Raw genomic sequence first — 24,601 nt, 5'->3', positions numbered from 1 at the left:
AGAGACAATTGAAACAGACAGGGGTGGGCCCTTTGCCAACGAAATCTTAAAGGAACTCTATACAGCATTCAAAATTGAGCCTAAACTGCACTGTGCATAGGTATACACCTGTTACAACGCAACTTTTACAACTACCTACTATTACAACGCAACTTTTACAACGCATACCATTACAACGCATTGCGCTGGGGGGCGCTCTAGGATAGGGAATAAGTATAATTTACTATCCAACACCTTCCCTAGTGTCCACGGGGACTGGAGTTAGAATAGTAAATTATACTTACCACTATCCAGCACCTCAAAGCGCTATGCGTTGTAATGGTATGCGTTGTAATGGTCGCGTTGTAATAGTAGGTAGTTGTAATGGTATGCGTTGTAACATGGTACATCCCTGTGCATATCGTCCAGAGGCTTCTGGAATAGTCGAACAAGTGAATGGCACTATAAAGTCAAGATTGGCCAAAATGTGTGATTCCACAAAATTTAACTGGATAGAAGCTTTGCCCCTTGTCTTGATGGGATTGAGGAGCATCCCAAACCGAAAGACAGGCCTGAGCCCCCATGAAGTACTAATGGGAAGAGTGATGCGACAGGCATGGGTACCTGGACACAAACTGCTGAGTATTTCTGATGATTTGGTGCTAGAATACTGCAGGCAGCTTGGTGACCAAGTGCGTTCTATCTCTCACCAGATTGGAGAGACTGCTGACGAATGGCCAACCACTCCAGCCCATAAACTGAGACCTGGAGATTGGGTGGTGTTGAAGAAACACACCCGGAAGAGTTGCCTTGGATCAAAGTGGGGGAAACCGAGGCAAGTGATCCTTGTAACTACCACTGCAGTAAAGTGTGCTGGAGTACCGAAGTGGATTCATGCCAGCCATACCAAGAGGGTGACCGAAGAAGAAGCGGCTGAGGCTGAAGGTGGTACAGCTGAGGAAACTCCAGACGAGGATCCGGATCTAGCTGACGTAATACTACCGAGCACCAGTCAAGATGAGTGGTTTCCAGCCGACGACCTGATTCTTGATCCAATAAGAACCAGAAAATATTCCTACCTAGATAGAGAGTGGGATAGTGAGGGTGAGACAGGACTAGAAGAAGAAGGTCAGGTTAACAAGAATCACATCAGACCTGATCAGGAAATAGGCCAAGTAGGGACAGACCAAGTCATCGACACTCCTCCAGAGACTCCAGAAACTGGAAAGGGACAGATAGTGGTTAAAGCTGAAGTTCATGCGGAAGAAAATCAAGGGGTCGAAGTGCATGAACAGGAACAGATAGAAATAGACGAACGTGTTCAGGAAGCAGAGTCCAAATTGGTTGAAAATCAAGATCAAACACAAGACATACCTGAACAAGTCCAGCTTTGAAACCAGGCGGAAGAAACAGATGAAAGACCTGGACCTAGTCAGACAGGAAGGGAAAAGGACACTGCCAAAACAATAGTGCCACAACGGAGTGAAAACAAGAGGGGTCACGAGGAAGGCCAAGTTTCCTCGACCACTAAAAGGCTCAAGAAAAAGGAAAGGCCAAAATATATAAAGAGACTGAAACTAAGACTGAAAACTGTAGAAGAAAAACTAGAAGACAGAAAAAGAGCTGCTAGTGATAGACAAAGAGACGGAGCTCAGAAAAATAGACGCAGTACCAGAGCGAAAAAGATCAACAAAAACTATCGGAGTCCTGAATGGACCTTTTTGGTGTTGGAAGAGATTGACGATCCTGAAGAAAGTGACAGAAGCGATCACGATTCGATCGAGGATCAGAGCTCTGAGGTAGAAGACCCACCCTGAAAGGTGAAACTGCGTGAGCCTCTTGAAAAAAGAAACAAAGAGGGGTTGGAAAGCCACTTGAAAGCGAAATGTCTGATTCAAATGTAAATGGAAGACCTAGAGGGAATTGTTGTAAAACTTGCTGTAAGATATGCTTATGCAGTGTAGCGATAGTTATAGTAGTATGGATAGGACTAACAGTCTTTATACCTTTTATGATAAGTAAAGATACTAACCTGTACCCTACTAAACCGATGACCCCGGATTCAGAAGTTGTACATACTGAAGAAACACCACAAAGTGTAGAAAGACGTGACAATGCAGTCAGCCTGAGACAAACACGACCTGACTTAGAAGCACCAGATGAGGAAGGACTACATTTTCACGACATGAGAAACCGATCACATTTAAATGTTTTTGCAAATCTTCTAGTGCATTATGTAGAGGCTATGGAAATAGAGGATTGTTACGTATGCATGAAGCTGCCCACTTCTGTGGCTGAAGGCGTGACCTACCATCACATACCCCTGACCTATGGAATTTCCTGTAGCATATAAGCCAGCTTATTTTATAGAAGCACTTTACAGTACTATTATTCAAACACTGACGTAATCTTTTCTGAACTGCCTATTCGGGGAAACCTGAACATTGTGCATGTCCGGAGCGAAGTGACTCGGTACATGGGAGAATACTTTCTGACTATAGGTGACATAGACTTAAATGAAGCTCGCAGAGATAATGTGACTTGTTCATTACATGAGCAGGAGAAGATGTTCTTGAAAATGGCAGAAAAGAGAAGGGAGAATTTCCAAAGAAAGGCCAATGATAAGAGACAGAAAACTCCTAAATGGGCTGAAAACATGGAGGGCACCTCAAATGGCGAAGCAAATCCTGCGCTGTTGTTGGATTTTGAACGGAAAGGGAAACTCTGTCTTCATAGAGAAAAGACTAGTTACTATAACAATGTATTCATCGGTTCCAGTGAATGCGAACAAAATTACAAGGTAATTGGAGGTTGGGGTTTCAAAAATGGGTCAGAACCTGTGTTTCCCGGAATTTATTATATATGTGGAAACAAGGCTTATTTCAAATTGCCGGATCACTGGTATGGAAGCTGCTGTATTGGCATTGTCTTCCCGAAAATATACCATGTGAACAACGCCGCTGGAAGCAATGAAAACACTAATGGCTTAGTGCGTAGTAGACGTGAAAGTGTAGGAGAAATTATAGGTGATATATTTAGTGCACTGATACCTGAAATGGGGTAGTTCTGAATACTCACCGTATCTGCAAATTGTCTACAGTAGTGGATCGGTTGTCAACTGACACTGCTGCTGGATTTCTTCTGGTCAATACTGAAATGGTTGCGATCAGATCAATGGTTTTACAAAATCGCCTTGCTCTTGATACCTTATTGGCGAAAGAGGGCGGGGTCTGTAGAATGCTGAAGGCGCAACATTGTTGCACTTACATTCCAGATAAAAGCGTAGAAATTAAGAAATATGTACAAAACATAACTAATTTGGAAAAAGAACTTAAACCATTGGAGGTTGACAGTGCCTGGAAAAGACTGACTGATGGTCTCTCTTCAGTAGGTAGTTGGTTTACTAACATAGGCCGCAGTCTAGTGGGAAAGATACTGATGCCAATAGCTGGAATTATAATAATTTGCTGTAAATGTCAAAAGTGTAGAAAAAAGTACACGGTGAATAAAAGAGGAATCAAAAGAAATATTGATGAACTCGAATTAGAGGAATTAAGGAGCCAGATCTATAAGAAGGCTAAAGGTTCCCATCCCAATAAAGATGCTGAAAAACGACTTAACAATAAATTTGTTGAGATAGAGATGAGTGAGATGTGAGAAAAATGAAGTTGGCATCTGTTTCCATTAATAGTGATGATAGTAAATATCATCAAAGAGGGGATTGATGGAGTGAGAATTCGCACTTGAAGCGACTTGCTCCTTCTCATGAACCTCGGTAACTTGTAAAAGTACTAAACACTCCTGTTCGTCACTAATATCACACTTTTACAGTACACGTGGGTGTCCTAGAGATGCTTGCATATGTGTTTACTAACCGTAACACCGGTTGCATACTACAGAATGGCCGCTTCGCAGAAATTCAGTCTGCGCATGCGTCGGTCATACCCATGTGATGTGACGCACTCGCAGATTTGGAGGGAGAAGTTCGCTCATGCGCATTGTAGCTGACATGGCCGCTTATTTCTAACCATGCGACCTGCTTGCCTACGCTGCTTTGCATTCCTATCTATTCCTGCATAATTATTAATCGCTATAGTTATTATGAAGTAAGGGGTGTAGTGCAGATTATCATGGTGTAGTGTGTGTTCTATTTTTCTGTGTTATTCATTTGTTTTCGCTTACTTTTCATGTACCACGCATCCATGGGCCTGCGTGAGGGGATAAACTCCATATTGAAACCCGTTCCGACCCTGTCACGTGATGAGGGAAAACCCACACTGGGCAGAAGCAGAACCAAGCCAGCTGGCTTCTGAAGCAAGATGCGCCTGGGAACCTACCTTAGTCCTGGGAGAAGATGCTGAACTCTACCAAAAAGTGTTACATTTGTTTCTGTCCACTGTATGCTCCATTGTTTTCTTCTACACGTATGCCTGGGAACAGGAATGTAAGGGGCGGGTATGAAAATTTAATATTCATCATGGGAACGTAGAATTTTAGGAGGTAATAATGACCTAATCGCCTCTCCTGACCAATCATAAGTAGGGACCCTGTCACTTGCAACATTTGTGGGTGGTCCGGGGACCCAAAAGGGTATAACTAGCCTAGTTAGTTAGGGAAAAATTGTCCGACTTGTCCGAATAGCTGACCTGTCACCGACCCCACGACTCTATAGGTGATTGATGCAGAGAGCTGCGGAGCACTCTGTTCGAATTTTCCACAAACTCCAAGGGGTGGAAATAGTCCTAAGTGCTGGCGAAGCACTTTGCTGGGAGATTCGAGAACCCAATCGGGGTTATTGGCGGATTCCGTGCAGTGAGAGGGTAACTCAGGCGTTGCATCCGAAGCTGTAGGGGTTGGTCGTGCCCTTTGGTGAGCCCAGTCCTGACCCAAATCCTGAGCGCTATCCCGTTCTGGTTTCCTTGAGCTGTACCTGCTCACCTACTGGCATCCTAAATCCTTGAGGGTCTTTGTCCTCGTCCTCTCCCGAAGCTGACCCGTGGCCAGGGTTAGTCCTCATTCCTATCCTAGGGAAATATACCTGTGGGTGTCCGTCTACTATTCTTTCCTCCTGCTCTTTAATAAAGCCTCTATGCCTATGACATTTTCTCTCTGTTCTCTCCACTGATTCATTGGCAAATTGATTGTTAGTATGTTCCATTTTTCCCCTTCCCTGTAGGGTATATTTGAAAACTGTTTTGGATTAATTAAAGTGTGATATATATATATTAAATACATAGGATCTGAGTTAGATAGACTAAGATTAGGGTTTGAATCACTTATAGGCTATAGAAATTCACTGACTAATGTGTTTTAAACTTACTGTCCCTAGTTTAAGCCTGAACTGAATAGCATGTTCCCTGTTACCCTTACCCTATAGAAAACCCAATTGCCCCCAATGGTGTTGTCCCTCATTCATAGTTACATAATCTTTGTGATTCTGCTTATTGATGTTTTTATCAGCATTTGCCTTATACTTTTTGTCACTTTAAATTTTACATTCTTATATAAAGACTTTTAAAACGCCTCAGGTGTCTGTGGTCATTCAGAAAAGGTACAACTGATGTTATGTGAATAGACTAAGTATTTTAGAAGTATTATCACCTGTCCTCGACAGCTCCTGATCCATCAGGAGGAGTAAGTGCCTGTTGTAAGTCAGGTACTATGGTAATAGTGTTACAGAAAACACACATCAAATACTGATAGTGGCGTGTAAAATCACCCGACTTACAAAATTATATTTAGAAATCACGTCATGGGCCCAAGTGCGTCAAAATCTGGTAAACTCTGAGCTGGGTAACCTGCGCGCTCTATCAATACTCTCCCCTGTCGTCATACTCTCGGCTCTCTCCTCTTACTGCTCCCTCTCTCCTTATACTCCCTCTTCTCCTCATATTCCCCCATCTTCATACTCCCCCTCTCTGTCTTCATACTCCTCCCTCTCTCCTCATATTCCTCCTCTCTCCGTATTCTTCCCCTCTCTTCTCATACTCCCCCTTCTCTTCATACTCCCTCCTCTCTCCTCTTACTCCTCCCTCTCTCCTCATACCTCCCCCTCAACAATATCCCAGTCAGAATATACACACTGTTGTAAACACGCTGGGGCAGATTTACAAGTCCCTTGCGCCTTTTTGTTGTCCTATTATGTCACATTTTTAATGTACTGTTGGCAAAAATAATGCAGCAAATTGTACATGTATTTGCAAAATGAGTCAGGGTTGTCCACTGAAATGTAGTAGTTATATACATGGAATGTGTGCTGTCACTTAACCGTTTTAGTCTAGTAAATGTGTTTTTGGTAAAATGCATGGTGTTATATTTTTGGTATAGAATCAGACTCTGCATCTGTGTACATTTAGGAATTATAGTCGCCCCTTTTTCCATATTCTCCCCACTCTCTCCTCATACTCTAAACTCTCTCCTCATACACACCCCTCACTCCTTATACTTCTCCTCTCTCCTCACACTCCCTGTCTCTCTACTCATACACTCCCTTCTCTCCTTATACTCCCACCTCTTTCCTCATACTTTTCCTTCTCTCCTTATACTCTCCCCTCTCCTCATACTCATCTTCTCCCCTCAAACTCCCCGTCTCTTCATACTCCCCCTCTCCTTATATTTGTTTCTCTCATCATACTCTCCCGTTCTCCTCAGACCCCCTTCACTCCTCATACTTCCCCATCTGGTCCTACTCCTCCCTCTCTCCTCATACTCCACCCTCTGTCATCATACACTGCCTCTCTCCTTATACATCCCTTTTCTCCACATTCTCCCCCTCTCTTGTCAGCTCTCCCCTCTCTTTTTATACACACCACTCTTTCTTTAAACTACTATTTTCTCCTCATACTCGCCCCTCTTTCCACATACTTCCCCCTCTCTCTTTATACTCCTCCTCTTTCTCCTCATACTCCTCCCCTCTCTCCTCACTCTCCCTCTCTCTCTTCTTATATTCCCTCCTCTCTCCTTATACTCCCCCTCTCTCCTCACATTATTCCTCTCTCTGCTTATACTCTCCCTTCTCTCCTCATACTCCCACCTTTCTCGCCATACTCCCCCTTCTCTTCTCATACTCTTCACTCTCCTCATACTCCCCCTCTCCCCTCATACCCCCCTGTCTCCTTATACTCCCCCTCTCCTCATGTTTCTCCTTCTCCTCATACCCCCCTCTCTCTTCATACTCTTCCCTGTCCTCATACTCCCTCTTCTCTCATCTTAGTCCTCCCTCTCTCTTCATATGTCCCCCTCTTCTCATACTCCGCCCTCTCCTCATACTCCCCCCTCTCTCCTCATACCCCCATTTCTCCTCATACTCTCCCCATCTCCTCATAGTCCTGCCGCTCTCCTCATACTCCCTCCTCTCTCCTCATACTATCCCCTCTCTCCTCATGCACCCCTTATCTCCTTATACTCCCCCTCTCTCCACATTCTCCCCCTCTCTCCTCGTACATCCCCTTCTCTCCTTATACACCTCTTCTCTTCTCCTACTTGCCCCTCTCTCCACATATTCCCCCTTATCTCCTCATACTCCTTCCTCTCTTTCCCCTTGCACTGTTGAAGTGATGCATTTAGTAGAATGTACAAATCCATTCACTGCTCAAAAGTTCAACTACTGATAAATTGATTAAGGTACTCTTCTTCCAGATATAGTTCTTGAAAGTTTTATGCAGTATGTATGCATTTCTGTTATCAGTTACACAGTTGTTTTTATATTTAGTCATTTTACATTGTATTTATTTAGTAATAGAATAGTATATTTCATATATTTATTTTTATAATGTTATATATATTTTTTATAACAAATTCTATTCATCAACACTAAAAGAAATCCATCATGCCTTCAAAAAGTGAAAAGAGGAAACAACATAATAAAGCTTATTATTTAAAGATAAGTCATCCACAAGATTTACCTGAACAACAATGTGTGAACCAACAGAAAAAAAACGTAAGACAACGAAGATTTTTTCGAAGAACTCATCAAATACTAGGAGTAGTATGGACAATGTCAAAAATACAAACAGTATATCTGCAACTAAAAAGAAAAACAAGAGAAAAGAGAAAAACAATGGGAAATCATCTTGTAAACAAACACTGTATAGTAAAAGGAGGAAGAATCAATTTCAGGAAATTAGAAAAATAATGTTTTATAATAGAGTTGTGTCGAATTTGACGAAGGAAGTGAAGAAATGTAAAATAAAAACAGCATTTTTTAAGAAGAAGAAATGTATGTTGCACCCCTGAATAGTGCATGGGTACACATGTGGCAGACATACATGCCCTAAGGGCATGTATGTCTGCCACATCGCACTGTTGTAAAAGCAAAATAATTGCTTTTGCAAAGGTTTTCAATATTTACCACTAACTTGTAGTTGGTGGTAAATACCGAATCCTTACCTATGCAATGCACTCATTTGAGTGCTCCCTACATTGCAAAATCGGTAATTTACCGATTCAGTATTTTAAGGAATCGGTAATTTACTGATTCCTTAAAATACCGAATCGGTAAATTACCGAATTTGTAATTTAGGCCACGTACATCTCAGTAGCCTAATACCGGTCGGTAACGGCCGAAATTCGGAAATTTTATCTGTTACCGACCTGTATTGAGCGATCTATATCTGGCCCTTAATGCTTGTCTTTGTGAATTTGAGAATGCAGCAAATTCTTAAAACAGAGTATGACGTATTATTTGGAGTAAAACACGTCATAGTTTTTGGAGATCTACTACAACTTACTCCTGTAAAAGGACAACCAGTGTTTAAAACACTGACACATGAAAATACCAAAAAGTCTTTGGGGAGCATTGGAAATATTAATATTTGGTCATATTTTGAGTATAAGAAACTTATTATAAATATGCGATAGGTAAATTATGCTGATTATGGAACTATTCTTCAAGATATAAGAATTGGAAGAGTGAATGAACATGGCAAACAAGCGTTACAGAGACGATTACTTTCCAATTTGTTTCCAAATGAAAATATTGTTCCAGAGAAAATATATATGAGAATAGCAGAAAACAAATCTGTAATCTGCTTAATGCCAACACTGCGTGAATGTTCTATATTCAATGAAGAAATGTTAAAGTTAGAAAATGAAGAAATTATAAAATTGGAAGCTATTGATAAAATAGAGCATGAAGAAATCACTATTATTTTGACAAAAATGTTGAAGAGGAAATTGGATTCTTTAGAGAAATCAATACGTAAAACTGCTTTTATATGCATATGTAAACTGTAGGATAATTTTACGACATAATTTGAATGTGGAAAAAGGTTTAGTAAATGGAGCAATGGGTAAAGTTGTTGATTTCGTTAATTACGTAAATAGAGATGGTATTCAATTTTTGAAAATCAAATTTGATCAAATTGAAGAAGTACAACAATTTAGTCGTACAGCTCGGTTTTTGCTTGTAATAGATTTGTATGTTCGCAGAAAACAGTTTCCTGTTTCCTTGGGGTATGCATTGACCATTCATAAATCTCAAGGTTTAAGTGTAGATAGTGCTTTAGGGAATATTGGAAGTACTGTGTTTAAAGAGGGTATGGCATATGTTGCTTTGTCTCGAGTCAGAACTTTATCTGGAGTGTACTTGATTGATTTTGATGAGAGAAAGATTAGTGCAGATGCAAATTGTGTGAAAGTGTTTAATAGGTTAAGAAGAGAATATGCTCCCAATTTAGGTCAATATCCAGTATTTGAAAAGCGCGTGGTAGGTAGAAAAAGAAGATATAAGAATATCTGTAGTGAAGCTGTAGAGAAAGAAAAAAAACAAGATGAAGTTGTGATTGCAGGCAAAAAGAAAAAGGACACTGTTGAAGAGATTGTTGGGTATCAGTTTGAAAATAGTTCTGGTGTCGAGGCAAGATGGCGGTCTGTCCCTAGACCGTGAAAGCAGCGCCATGTCTAAGCTCCGCAGGACAGACTGAAGGATTACGATAACTTCTGCTAAAACCTTTGCTTACCATAAACCGGGCAGCCGACTGGTTTTCTACTGCCACTAAGTTGCCCGAGTCACGACAAATCCCTATGCTTCTCTTTGAGATTCACGAACCTTGCGGACGGCTTCTGCCCTTCAGCATTCCGGGAGCCCTGCTCCACTTCACCGTAACGCCCCAAGCGTTCTCTCGGACACTCCCAGCCTCAGTCTCAGCTGCAGCTGACTCCTCACACTCGGTGCTGCAGGGCGGGGTCCACCTACAATCTCTGACTCCGCTCCAGAATCGACCTTGCTCCGGCTTCCGTGAAAGTGGCAACATTGTAGCGGCGGTTTGCTTTTTCGATTCCAATTCTCATTCAGCAATAGCGGAACTCTGTGGAGCGGCTCCCGTGATTCAAACAATTAAATCGCTAAGTGGGGAGAAAGCATCCTATACTAAGCCGGTTTTGTTTAAAAATATGCCAGCAAAGAGCTCCGGCTCCGCCGCTGCGACCAGAGCACGGGCTGCCAAGGCAGCCAGGATTCTACGTAAGGAAGCCGAACGCCAGCAACATGAACAACTCAAGGTCATGCTTGATGGAGATGATGGGACACATTTATCATCTACTCTGGAAAATCCAAGACTCGAAGCCAGCAAGCTATTTTAGATCTAACAGCAAGACAAGACCTTCATGCTGCCCGAAGGAAACTAAATTCAACCGGTGGCACAGTTTTGGATCTATTTCTCAAGAAAGGACTTCAGAGTGGTTCCAAGAAGAAAAATATGTCAAAAGAGACCCCAACTCTATCTCCTACCATCAACGCAGCGGAGCTGGGACAGTCTTCTGAAACCTTACCCACAGATACTTGTGCAACTCCTGTCTTACAATCTCCCTCAGTGAACTCCGAAACTGTAAGTAACATTGAAGAGACAGTCCAGATCCCTCTCTCTGATACATCCGAGGCTCTGATTTGCGCAAATCAGGTCTTAGAGCCAGTGCGAGAATGTATGTCTTTCTCAGGGGCTGGGGAAAATGTTTTGGGGGTACAAATAGACTCAACCCCACCAGGGACTGCCCAATCCATTCAACTGGCTCCTGCTAGGCTCAATACAACACCCTCTGTCCTTTTGATTGCATCCCCTTCACAACAGTCTAATAACTTTGTGGACTCAGATATGCTTGCTGGGAGTCAGTCACCATGTCAAACAACAGCAGGGGAAAATCCTTTAAAGACTCATTTACTTGAAGAAAAGGAGAAAGAGCCTAGTGAACTTTATTCTTTCTCTGATGAGAATGGCTTAAATGTGCAGGAGGAGTGGTCTGATGAGACTGATTCTTTGGAGGGCTCAGGAAGACCCAGAATCCGAATCTGAACTAGCGCTCAGTTCCTATGGTGAAAGCACAGATGAACAAGACTCAAATATTAATTCAATTAAACCAAAATCTAAAGTCACCACTAGGATACTACAGAAGGGCCCTAAGGATAATCAAACAGTCCGTAACTTACTTTCACAATCCGCTGTAAAACCAAGCACCTCAGTAGATCCGGAGGTACCTCAATCAGCTGTAGAGTTAATTCTGCAGGCCATAGCAGCTCATAGAGAAGAGACTGCTCAATACAGTAAGAGATCCCGAGCCGCACTATGCAAAATGCAAGGAGTCATTAGAAGACTCTCTAAATCATGCACTCTGATAGGTGAAAGAGTCACTGAGATAGAGGCCAGGGTTGTGACAAACGAGAAGGAAACTATTTTGAATGCCGAGCGAGCCAAACTTCAAGATGCCGAGCTTGTTGATATTAAGTGGAAGCTGGAGGAGTTTGAAAACCGGCAACGTCGGAACAACCTCCGTATTTTAGGCGTCCCGGAGAAACTTGAGGGGGGTGATACCCGAGCTTTTGTGGTTAAACTGCTAGAGGAATCCCTCCCAGCTCCTAAAGATTGGAACTTGAATGCAGAGATTCAGCGAGCTCACTGGATGCAATTTAATATCCCTACGAAACCTGGGATATAACCCAGAGCCATTTTGGTTTACTTTAGGAACTTTTTGGTACGACAGATTGTTGCAGATAAAGCTAGGCCTGACCACAAAGTACAGTATAATGATTTTTCATATGTTTCAAGACCTGATTTCTGCCATGTTACTGTGGAAAGACGATGGCGGCTTCGATCTTTGATCAAACCAGATTCAAGATAAAGGTGCTCAAGCGTAGCTCAACAACCCTGCAAAGCTAAAAATTGTACATGGTGGTCTCACAAAATTTTTCCAATCAGAAATTAAAGCAAAGGCTTATCTAGAATCTTTATCCTTAAAAATGTTCAGAATAGTAATGAAATAGAAATCATACCTGTTTTCTTGAAATACGTAGTAAGGTGATTAATGAGCCGCTTGCTATAATCTAACTAATGGCTTAATATATTCCTACATGATGTTATATATGTATTATATATATGTATGCATTAATATCTGCCCTACTATTGCGGCTTACTACTCCTAGCTACTATGTTTCATTCACCTTATGCAACTATTTGCTCTTCTCCTTCACTTTATTCCTTTTTTTTCTGTTTTTGTTTCGTAATTCTATGAGTTAAATATCTGAAAAAGCGGACGTTTAGACGCTATGCTGTGATTACATCTCCCAGACTCTGTTTGAGTCTGATTGCCTACTTAATGGGGGGGGGGGTTCAAGGGAAGGGTGAGGGGTTTGTTAAGGGGGGACACGGGAGGGTCACCGAGGGGGGTGGAAACACAAAAGGAAAAAAAAGAACCAGGTTTTTCAGCTAAAAAGGCATTTAAAAGAGTATCAAACAGAACAGCAATAGATTTAGATAACTGTTACATAACTAAGTTTTGTATGTTTGAGGCGATGCTACAACGATTTCCTATAAATAATGGGTAGATTAAGTATCCAAACGTGGAATGTTGGAGGGCTCTTAACAGGGGATAAGCAAAGACGCTTGGCTGAACTGCTTAAATTAAACCCAGTAGATGTACTCTGTCTTCAAGAAACCCATGTGCCTTGGACTAAAAAAGCGTGGTTAAATATGAATGGGTACAATCTACTGGCTGCATCCACACAAACCTTGAATATAAGAGGGGTTGCAATATTAGCAAAAAATAATCTTGGATTAGGGATTCGACATCTCTCAGATCCTCATGGCAGATGGGCAATTGTTAAACTCTCTTGGGGTGTAACCATTTGTACTGTATACGGTTCAAATCAAGACGACTCCACAATCTTTGAGGAACTAGAGATCGAATTACCCACCTGGCTAGGCCCGTTAGTTGTGTGTGGGGATTTTAATATTTCATTAATACCACCACTATCTAAAATATTTCCTCCAAAACAAAATACAGAGGACGTAAACCCAGAGTTTACAAAGCTGTCAGGAGGCTTATAGGTAATTTTGGCTTAACTGATATATGGCTACACAACAATTCATATGATCAAGGATTTACCTACTTCTCTCACCCACATCAAAAACAGGTTCGAATCGATTACATGTTTGTTACTGGAGATCTTATTCCACAATCCCATATTAAAAAAATTCCAAGAATAATTTCAGATCATAATGCATTAATCCTTGTAGTTACAATCACTCCTCTACTCACTCAACAACGATCCTGGTCATTTGACAGGAAAGTATTGTCCAATACGGAATTTATTTTACACATTAAAAAATGGACTGAAGAGTTTTTTAACATAAATCGGTTCAGTACGTCTAGAAACGTAGTTTGGCATACATACAAATCTGCCTTAAGAGGAGAGATCGCCAGTTTCCAATATGTCGCTCGAACCAAATTAAGAAACTACTATGAAGAAAAGCTGTCTGAACTGGCTAAAGCTGAACTAGAGCACACCTCCTTGATTGAACAGGGCAAAGACGCTAATATTCAATGGCTTCAGGTTGCGGTCTTAAAAGCTGAACTTAATGCTGATCTTAGTCAGAAAGCCGCTCAAACTTATAGAGCTTATAGAAAGAAAGCTTACGAAAGTGGGGAAAAAATAGGTAAACAATTGGCATTACAAGCTCGTCAAATAAATGTTTCTAATAATATTACCGCTATTGTAGACGGCGGACGGACTTATGTCCAACCAACAGATATTATTCTACAATTCCAACGATACTATCAAAACTTATATTCTGAAGAAGTGAACAATTCGGAAGAAGATATTGATACCTTCCTGGCTGGCTTTCTTAATAATTTGGCAGCCACCAATTTATTAGACGATGCAGTTAGAGAAGAATTAGAAGCCGAGATTACATTGGCTGAAGTTGAGGCAGCTTTAACACTTTTATCTTCTGGTAAAGCAGCAGGCCCCGATAAATTGCCAATTGAAATATATAAATTCCTTAGTTTTCAACTAAACCCCCTACTATTGGATTTATTTCTGGGTGTGCAGTACAATGGTATTCCCCCATCTTCTTGGGATGAGGCTAGTATTATAGTTTTTCCTAAGAAAGGAAAATCGCCCGAGCAGATGACCTCGTATCGCCCAATTTCTTTGATAAATTCGGACTCCAAATTATATGCCAAGGTGATGGCTCTCAGACTCAGCTGGATCATTGGGCATCTGGTCTCTCCGTGGCAACATGGCTTTGTTCCAGTAAAAGGGACCACTGATCATACTCGCCGGGCTATTGCCCTTTTCAATGCCATGTCTGTCACGGGGGGCCAGATGTCTATGATCCTGCTTGATGCTGAGAAAGCCTTTGATCGTGTTTCATGGAACTTTTTGGGGGTTGCCATGGCACATCTCAATTTTGGTTCTAAATTTCTTAAATCTATAAAGTCCATGTATCGTCAACCTAAAGCAAGAATATCATTGTTAGGTTTGGAATCCGGTTATATTAATATTGAAAGTGGTACTAGACAAGGGTGTCCTTGCTCACCCCTACTCTTCGCCCTCTATATTAATCCCCTTATCCTTAAATTGTTAGAAAATAATAATATCAAGCAAATTTTTTGTAATCAATACGAAACCAAAGTTTTGGCGTATGCTGATGACATTGCGGTATTAACATCTCACCCAACAGAAGCGCTACACGAAATCGAACTACTCTCCCTGCAATATGGCAACTATTCGGGTTATTCTTTTAATAGGGGAAAAACCATTGTATTGTGCACCGATAATACTCCATGCTTAGATCCAAGAAGAGCCACAACTGCTACATATCTTGGAGTGATCATGTCTACTAACACCAAGATTTTAGTTAAAAATAACTTTGATCCACTCATAGATAAAATTAAGACCGATCTGGACAGGGTAAATGGATTATATCTCTCCATTATTGGCAGGGTGAACTATTTGAAAATGAATATTTTACCGAGATGCCTCTATCTTTTTCGATCAATCCCTCTAATTGTAGATTCCAAGATACTTATGTCAATTAACAAGCTCATATCCAAATTTGTCTGGCAACATGGGAAAATCAGACGGTCACTTTCTTATTTATCTATTCCTTTTAGTAGAGGTGGGCTTACGGCACTGAACATCATCCTGTATCATTGGGCAGCCTTTGTAAAACATCTAAAACCAATGATTCTAGAATCATCATCTGTATTTGGAACAACTAATACCATATGGCTGAGATACCCGCCACCCCCTCTCAACACAATCCCCAAAGGAGGGAAACCGGAAACAGTTCTTGAAGTTTTTGGAAGAGGGAGGGAGTGACCCTCCCCGGCCGTATTTATTAAAACAAAATTAAATCATTAAACGGTTTCATATTAATGTACAATTTCATTACCACATTGCGATGGTTGGCTAACCTTAACAGATTCTCTAATACAGAGGTTCTCCTAGCCGAACTAACAACCTACAAAACATTTTCTTGAAATATTGAAATTGTACATCCTAACGTTTAAGGGCCAACGGCAAGGTCGTAACCGGTGTCAAGATCCCTAACCAGAAATACCCCCCCCCCACTTGGGAGGGGCGACAGCACTGAGGCGTACCTCAAGTGCAACTACCAATTTCCCTTGACTTGACGGGGGCCCCAATAAACTCGACGCCACTTAAAGGTCGTTCGAGGACTCGTGTGAGTATCTAGAAGGTAGCGTAGACCTCCCCCCAAACCCCACACAACTTACCACATCTGCCGTCGCAGACGTCACTGGCCCCGGGAAATTCCCCAGGAGGGGGCTGTAACCCCTCCTACACAGGAAGGGGCCTTGACCGCCTTTCCTTTCCTTCCGGCGGCCCATCCTTAGAAGGGACCGCCTCCCCGTTGAGGTGCCAAAGGCCACCTCTCCCGAGCGCTCCCATCCGTGTTGGGTGACGCCCACTCATAGGGATCTTCCAATTACTGCTCACCGATCATGACCTTACCGCCCGACCAAAATAAATACGACAATGCTAACTAAACCAACAATACATTGGCCACTATGACCAAAATAAGCATGCTTATAAATGAACACTAAAACTGAATATCTTTAATCACAAAACATACATAAAATCGACCAACTTTATTACACACTCAATATCAACACGATAATACCACAACCTGTAAACGAAATAGAATTATTGATCCATTTTATTACAAACAACTGACTGTCATTTATTACAAACAACTGACTGTCTTCAGGGGCTGGTGGGTGGGTCACGTTCCGTCTCGAGCTCACGTGCAGCGAGGGGGTGCAGCTTCAGAGCACAGGAACAAGAGGATGTCTTCTGGTCTTGCGTCCCTTTTTATCCGTCTTCAGGGCGGGCGTAAACCCGCCCCTGCCTGCCCCGAGGGCGTGGCCAGCCGCGTCAGTGTCTAGGCCAGCCCACTCTAGGGCGGGAAAGAGCGCGCCCCGGCTACGCCGCTTCGGGCATACCAGCCGAGACGCGCCTCCTGCCCAAAATGGCTTCCCGGGGGGATCGAGGTACTCTGCCATACGTTCGGGGGGACCGAGTGGTCGCCCCTTTCCATATGGCTGAGATACCCGCCACCCCCTCTCAACACAATCCCCAAAGGAGGGAAACCGGAAACAGTTCTTGAAGTTTTTGGAAGAGGGAGGGAGTGACCCTCCCCGGCCGTATTTATTAAAACAAAATTAAATCATTAAACGGTTTCATATTAATGTACAATTTCATTACCACATTGCGATGTTTGGCTAACCTTAACAGATTCTCTAATACAGAGGTTCTCCTAGCCGAACTAACAACCTACAAAACATTTTCTTGAAATATTGAAATTGTACATCCTAACGTTTAAGGGCCAACGGCAAGGTCGTAACCGGTGTCAAGATCCCTAACCAGAAATACCCCCCCCCACTTGGGAGGGGCGACAGCACTGAGGCGTACCTCAAGTGCAACTACCAATTTCCCTTGACTTGACGGGGGCCCCAATAAACTCGACGCCACTTAAAGGTCGTTCGAGGACTCGTGTGAGTATCTAGAAGGTAGCGTAGACCTCCCCCCAAACCCCACACAACTTACCACATCTGCCGTCGCAGACGTCACTGGCCCCGGGAAATTCCCCAGGAGGGGGCTGTAACCCCTCCTACACAGGAAGGGGCCTTGACCGCCTTTCCTTTCCTTCCGGCGGCCCATCCTTAGAAGGGACCGCCTCCCCGTTGAGGGGCCAAAGGCCACCTCTCCCGAGCGCTCCCATCCGTGTTGGGTGACGCCCACTCATAGGGATCTTCCAATTACTGCTCACCGATCATGACCTTACCGCCACAGGCCGGATAGTTGACCGGCTATCCGGACCCCCCAAAAGCTCCTACCTAAAGGTCATGCTTTAACGTTTTTAACCATGCTAAGAAGTCTCCTATGAGTAACTCATTCCCCACCCGAGACAAATGCACACCATCCCCCAAATACATACTGTCATCATTAATACAGCCATGCGGAATAGAATGCAATGTCCCGGAACGGAACAACCTACTCACTTTGTTATTAAGCTTTCTAACAGACTGATTCAAAGCAGGAATAGAAATAGCCCCCCGCCACACCTTTCGTGGGATCATATGGGACCACGCAATTGTGCACCCCGGAACTCTCCTCGCCAACCAACTTACAGTGGAAAGCATTGCCTCCAGGAGAAGTCGTCTACCAGTGGTGACCAAATCATTGCCCCCTAAATGTACTATGACTATAGACGGCGGTGACCTCGTCCGCCCTAACAAATCCTCAAAATATGCTTGAAACTGGTCAATACAGAGACCGCCTCTTCCGTAGAAGGACACCCTGTACCCGTATTCCCCAGCTACGTGAATCATGTCACCTGCTTTGAATACGTCCGCGGCACGCCTCACGTATGAGTGGCCCACGACCCACACCTCCTTTTCCACAGCCGGTGATGTCTGACCGCTGGCCCGGTGTTGGGTCGACTGCATAGTCCGCCCCGCCTCGTAGGCTTGCGCAACTGAAAACCAAACAAAAACAAGAGGCGTGAGTACATCATTACAGCTTTACAACATGTGCAACCGCACATACCTCTTATAACAATTGGAGGACCAACGCCCCACTCGTTTCACTTGTTCAACATTAAGACCCCTGGCTGTGGCTTCCGTAGCAGCCCCTATCCGAAAGGAATGAGTCCCAAACTCGCCCGGGTTCAAGCCCGCAGCGGCAATTGACATCGCAAGCACCCGCTGAAACTGAAATTTCGTCAGTGGGGTGGCGTCCGCGTGTCTCAACAAGGTCCCCCCCCATAATGCCACCCTTCGTGCTAGGTAATCTTCTAAACACTTTACCGGACACATGGAGGACCCGGGAATCCTGCGTATGATTATGCAGTCACCCATCCCGTCTTGGTCGTTCTTGGACCTGACAAAGGAAACAGTCATTGCCTCTCCTCCGATCTGAACGTGTTCTCGGCACAAACCCCCCGCCACATCCTGTTTGTTCCTTGCCACCAGTTCGCTTACCCGCATCGCCCCGTGAAATGCTAACATAAAAGCGGCTCGGAACAACACCGCCTCGAACTGAGATGAACATGTGACAGGGAGTGTAGCCAACAACTGGGCCAACCTATCCAAACCTATCGGGCGCCTCTCATCTATTCTGCGACCCTCAAGGCGTTGCCACCCACGCAGCGCTTTCCGTACAACGAAAGACGCTGTCGGGTCCTGGATACTATGGGCCCTGGCAACAAAGGAAATAGCAGCACGATGCCTCTGGGCCGTAGCCACCGATTTCCCAGCCCTACGTAAGGACATCAGAAAATTCACTACCCAGTCCTCATGGCCCCAAAGCCCCTCTCTCTCAGTCCCCAAAAAGGCTAAATAGGACCGAAACGCCCCTTCATATGCCTTCCTCGTCCTTGGTGCTAGACTCTCTCCCACGAGGTGACGAAGTTCGGGGCACCGAGAGACCAGAGAGCTTCGGGAAAGGGTGCCGGCTCTGGGTCCGCTGAGGGAAGGAAACCCGAGAAAGCCTGCATATGAAAACGAGACAGTGCATCAGCCGCCTGATTCATTACCCCTGGGACATGTTTTGCTCTGAATAGCACATTCAGTTGCATACACAGTAAAACAATTTCTTTGAGCAATCTTAAAATCAGTTTACATCGCGCTGCCTGACTATTGATGCACTCGACCACGGTCATATTGTCAGACCAAAATATCACAGAGTGATCTTTGAACCCTTCTGGCCAGGTTCTCAGGGCCACCAAGATGGGAAAAAGTTCCAGGAACGCAATATTACTTGTTAGACCATTGTCATGCCACCATGTCGGCCACCTTTGTGCCGACCATTTTGTGCCGAAGATGGCACCAAAACCTATACTACCTGCTGAATCTGTCCATAGCCCCAGCTCTTCAGAGGACACGGCTGGTTTGTTCCAGATGACTCGACCATTAAAGTCCGCCAGAAATGCTAACCAAATACGCACGTCCTGGCGGACCTCAGCCGATAATCTCGTGCGATGATGGCCCTCCTTTAGGCCGACCATAGCTTGGGCAATTGAACGAGAAAAGGGGCGGGCCATCGGTATAACTCTCAGGGCAAAATTCAACTGTCCCACCAACTGCTGTAATTGATGCAGGGTAACTTTAGATCCATTTAGACACACTTGCAGGGCTGCCCTGAACTTCCACACTTTGTCATTTGGCAAACGAAAACAACCCTCTCTGGAGTCTAACTCGATCCCCAGAAACTCGAGGCAAGTCGCAGGACCCACCGTCTTACCTGGTGCCAATGGCACACCAAACTGCTTCATTAATATACAAAATTCGGCCAAGGCCCGGCCACATTCGAGATCCCCGGCTGCCCCAAGGAACAGAAAATCATCAAGGTAATGCATCACATGTTGGAAACCCGTCTTCTTTGTGAAGACCCATTGTAGAAAACTACTGAATTTCTCGAAATAGGCACAAGATATAGAGCACCCCATCGGCATACACCTATCCATGTAATAATAACCCTGAAACCTGAAACCTAGGAGACGCTGGTCATCTGGGTGTACCGGGAGCAACCGGAACGCTGACTCGATATCAGACTTCGCCATCAGCGCCCCGGGTCCCAGGCGATTCAAAATGGCTACGGCCTCATCGAAGGATGCGTACCGCACCGAACACACTTCCGGATCTATTGCATCGTTTACAGAAAGACCACGTGGAGCTGACAAATTATGAATCAGTCGGAACTCACCTGGGTCCTTCTTGGGGACCACCCCTAAAGGAGAACAAACAAAATTCTGTACCGGGGGTACACTAAACGGGCCGGCGACCCGACCTCGAGTAACCTCTTTCCGGATCTTACCCTGAACCACGGTCGTATGCTGCAGGACGGAAAGTTGATTTTTACACTTCTCCACACCCTGAAAGTCCCCTACCGGGATGCGGAAACCATATGAAAATCCGTTCCGCAGCACCCCAGCAGAAGTACGATCCGGGTATTCACTGAGCCAGGGAATCATTGCCAAGGTATCAATCGGGGTAGGTAAAGGCGCCCCTCGGACTACGTTAGACCTGTTTGGCGCCTCCTCTCCCCCCGTTATCACCCGTTTTGGCTCTGCACGTGGACTCAGGATGGGACGACCCGCACCCACTACATTCATGTTTAAACTTACACGACCCCTGGGGCCTGGTACATTTACCTCTGTTGAAATTGAAGCAAAACCCCCTTTTTCCTGTATTGCCGGCAGGTCTCGAGTAATCGTCGGTACTCGTACCTGACCGAAAGGGCGTCCCCCCATATTGGCGGGAGGATTCGCCAACATTACTTCCTACCAATGGCATTTTCAACATACCTGTCTCCTTCATTTTATCCCATGTCAAAGAATCATAACAATCCCAGGTTAAGCTTTTATTATGCTCTTTTGCCTTTCTAAAAAGATTATCGTAGCAGAACCAATGGTTACCCTGGTGTGATGTCGAGTACCCCATGATTCGTGACTGATAGGTCGGCAACTCGGAAAGCAACTCGGGCCTACGTTCCCCCAAGATCGACGTAAAAATTCCCCATGCATTGCCCCAATTGCCGATAGTCTCATTTACTTTAAAGGCGGCCATTTTTGCCCGCCAAACACTCGGATGCATAAGATCTTTCTGACCCTTAACATGCTCCACCTCATAATGATCAACAAGCAACGAGAAGATGTTCACATATTCCCCCGCCCAAATCTTCTCCTTAATTGCCAAAGGCACATGTTGACCCAACCTTTCTCTACGCGAGGGTGCTGACTCATCCCTCGCAATTGGCAATGGCCGCTTACCTGCACCGGACGCTGCATCTGCGGTCGCAACCGTCCCTTGTGGCTTGTCGACTACTGCAGCCGGCGCGGACACCTTGGCTGCATCCCGTTTCTCGCGCAATTGCTTCATCAGCGCCTGGGCCTCGGCAGCCGTGGCGCCCTCACTACTGTCGCCCAACCACGCTGCAAGTTGTGCTGCCAGCTCGGGTGGCATATCCTCCTTGGACACCGGGGTGACCACTACAGGAATTGGATTCCCCTCCGCCGGTACTGGGGTTGGCGCTTCGAGCGGGGTACAGGGAACCGGGGCGCCTCCCCCAGCTGGTCCCCTCCTCGGCCTCTTGGCTCTTCCTCCTGGAGCTGCTCCAGCCGACGGACGCTCCGGCCCCCCTTCCCCGTCTCTCTCCGCCACCCGTTTCTTCAGCTCAGTCATCTCCTTCATGAGAACCCGAACCATCTGTTCGGTCGTCATTCTCTTCCCGCCTTTCTTGGGCATTTCTCCGACAGAGTATCTGTAAGACAAAAGAAAGATTACAACGCTCAAAAATTGGCTCTTCGTTCCGTCTCGAGCTCACGTGCAGCGAGGGGGTGCAGCTTCAGAGCACAGGAACAAGAGGATGTCTTCTGGTCTTGCGTCCCTTTTTATCCGTCTTCAGGGCGGGCGTAAACCCGCCCCTGCCTGCCCCGAGGGCGTGGCCAGCCGCGTCAGTGTCTAGGCCAGCCCACTCTAGGGCGGGAAAGTGCGCGCCCCGGCTACGCCGCTTCGGGCATACCAGCCGAGACGCGCCTCCCGCCCAAAATGGCTTCCCGGGGGGATCGAGGTACTCTGCCATACGTTCGGGGGGACCGAGTGGTCGCCTCTTTCCATAATTCCTACAATTTATGAACTTGTACTTGGCCAAGAAGCTAGCGGCCTTTTGACAAGAAAGACTGAAAATACTTATTATAAACAATTTAAGGGTGAAATCGTTAAAAGCGCCTGGATAATTCGGAATCAGGTACTCAAACATATGCAGATAGGTAAAATTAACAGGTACACACCTTTATTCCAATCCACTATTACCTCTGGTCTTGATTTTGATTATACGGCTAAGAAATGGCAAAGTTTTGGCATAAGAACAGTAAAAGATGTTTGGGTAAATGGTTTACATACTACATTTAAAGATCTAAAAATAAAATGTGGTCTTCCGGTAGGGGACTTTCTCAAATTTGCACAGCTACATGCGAAATTAAAAGCAAACAGGGACGTAATTAGTCTCCAGAAGAATGATTTAATGGAAGCATGTACCACCTCAAAAACCAGGATAGGCACATTCTATGACATTCTTTTAACAAATGTCAATGATGACATCGAGAAAACAGAAACTAAATGGGCGCTGAAATTAAACAACCCTGACATTGATATAGATAAAGTACTTGATATGAGTAATAATTTGTTTATGAGTAGCAATTTAAGGGCACAACTGTATAAAACAGTATACGATTTATATTTTACCCCGGCCAAATTATTTGCGTGGGGTAAAAGGGAGACCGATTTATGCCCACGCTGCTCAAAGGGCCCAGCGACATTAGTTCATATGTTTAGTAGCTGTCCCGAACTTTTAATCATAAAAAGTATGATTGCTTCATTTTGGGAGAAAGTTTTTCATCATAAGCTTCCTTAATCTGACACCCTATATGTTTTGGGATATGATGGCTCGTTAAAGCTAACTAAAACGGAACAAAGATTAATATTTATAGGTACAGCTGTACTGAGGTTAATCTTATCTGCTCGTTGGAAGGATGATCTTCCACCTAGTTTTCAAATGTGGTTAGCTCGTTTTCTAGCTGTATTTAATTATGAATCTGCAATATTCGCCACTAGGGGATTCAAAACAAAATTCTGGGGTGAAGAACTTTGGCGTCCAATTTCAATTTGGAAAGAAGGCTTATTTCCTAGCGGAATTGGCTGACATAACAGAGATTTTATCGAATCATGTTAGTAGCCTTTGCTAATCCCCTTTAACGCATTTGTCCTTCTGTTTTTCTTTTCCCTAATTTTCATACCTTATCTCTGTCACCCGATTTATCACTATTATGTTATTGATCCCTAACGTATATATTTGATTTAATGTCTATATGTTAAATGTATTGTCTTATGCTGATACTGGTTCTTTATAATAAAAAAAAAATTATAAAAGAAAATAGTTCTGGTGTCTACTGCTATGCTAATGTAGTTAATAATGTTGTTTTTTTTCATATAAGTTTGCAACAGCAAATTGTTGAAAATCCGGAAAAAGATTTTGTTTGTTGTTGTATTCTGTTCATGAGAAATGTAGTAGTGATAAAAGTAAAATACAAAGTGTTTCTGACATTCAAAATGTTTTGGACATATGTTCTGGTTGTACTCAATTTACGCAGAATATTCAGCAAGATTGTCAGGAATTTCTAATGTATATGCTTGTTGTATTGGAAGATGAAGGTGTAGATATTGAAAATCTTTTTGCCTTTCTTATAAATGGCAACATGACTGTGAAAATTGTTTGTTTACATTTAGTACTAACATATACACTAAAAGATTTATATATTTGACTTTACCAGACTTAATCAGTGTCTTTATGGCCGGGATGCCTATCACCCCCTCCCAACACAATCCCCAAGGATGGGAAGACGGATGCAGTTCTGAACTTTTTGAAGGCGGGAGGGAGTTACCCTCTCGGCCGTATTTATTAAAATATGAAACAAAATTAAAACATTAAAATAAAAGTTTCATATCATGTACAATTTTACATTTATACATTTACTGCAGTCACAATTATCGGCTAACCTTAACAAATCTCTAATACAAAGGTTCTCCTTGCCGAGTCTAGACATCCTACAAATGCATACTTTCTGAAATAAAATTGTACATCCTAACATTACGGGCCAACGGCAAGGTCGTAACCGGTGTCAGATCCCTACTACCAAAACTCCCCCCTCAGGTGTGAGGGGCGGTCGCACAGAGGACTGTACCTCTATGCCAACTTCCAATTTCCCTTGTCTTAGCGGGGGCCCCTTATTTAACTCGACGCCATCTTAGTGGTCGTCCGAGGACT

The sequence above is a fragment of the Lissotriton vulgaris genome, chromosome 8, assembly GCF_964263255.1.
Source record: "Lissotriton vulgaris chromosome 8, aLisVul1.2, whole genome shotgun sequence".
Classification (NCBI taxonomy): Eukaryota; Metazoa; Chordata; class Amphibia; order Caudata; family Salamandridae; genus Lissotriton; species Lissotriton vulgaris.
Note: the sequence above shows the minus strand (reverse complement) of the source record.